The sequence below is a fragment of the Callithrix jacchus genome, chromosome 19 (assembly GCF_049354715.1).
Source record: "Callithrix jacchus isolate 240 chromosome 19, calJac240_pri, whole genome shotgun sequence".
NCBI lineage: Eukaryota > Metazoa > Chordata > Mammalia > Primates > Cebidae > Callithrix > Callithrix jacchus.
In genome coordinates, this window is record NC_133520.1 from 50229593 (window position 1) to 50230000 (window position 408).

Consider the following 408-nt stretch of genomic DNA (forward strand, 5'->3'; position numbering starts at 1 on the left):
GAAAAGAGACCTGAGCACTCTAGCACACTCAGCCCCCTGTCCATGTGATGCCCTGCACCGCCTTGGGACTCTGCAGAGTCCCCACCGGCAAGAAGGCTCTCACTATTGTAGACCCTTGACCTTGGACTTCTCAGCCTTCATAACTGTAAAAAGTACATTTCTTCCTTATTTTTTTTTTTTTTTGTTTTTTTTGAGACAGGTTTTGCTCTGTCATCCAGGCTGGGTTCCAGTGGTGTCATGTTTCACTGCAGCCTCAATGTCTTGGCTAAAGGTGATCCCCCCATCTTAGCCTCCTCAGTAGCTGGGACTACAGGTGTGCACCACCAAACCTAGCTAATTTTTAAAATTTTTGTAGAGTTGGAAGTCTCCCTATGTTGCCAAGGCTGGTCTTGAATTCCTGGACTCAAG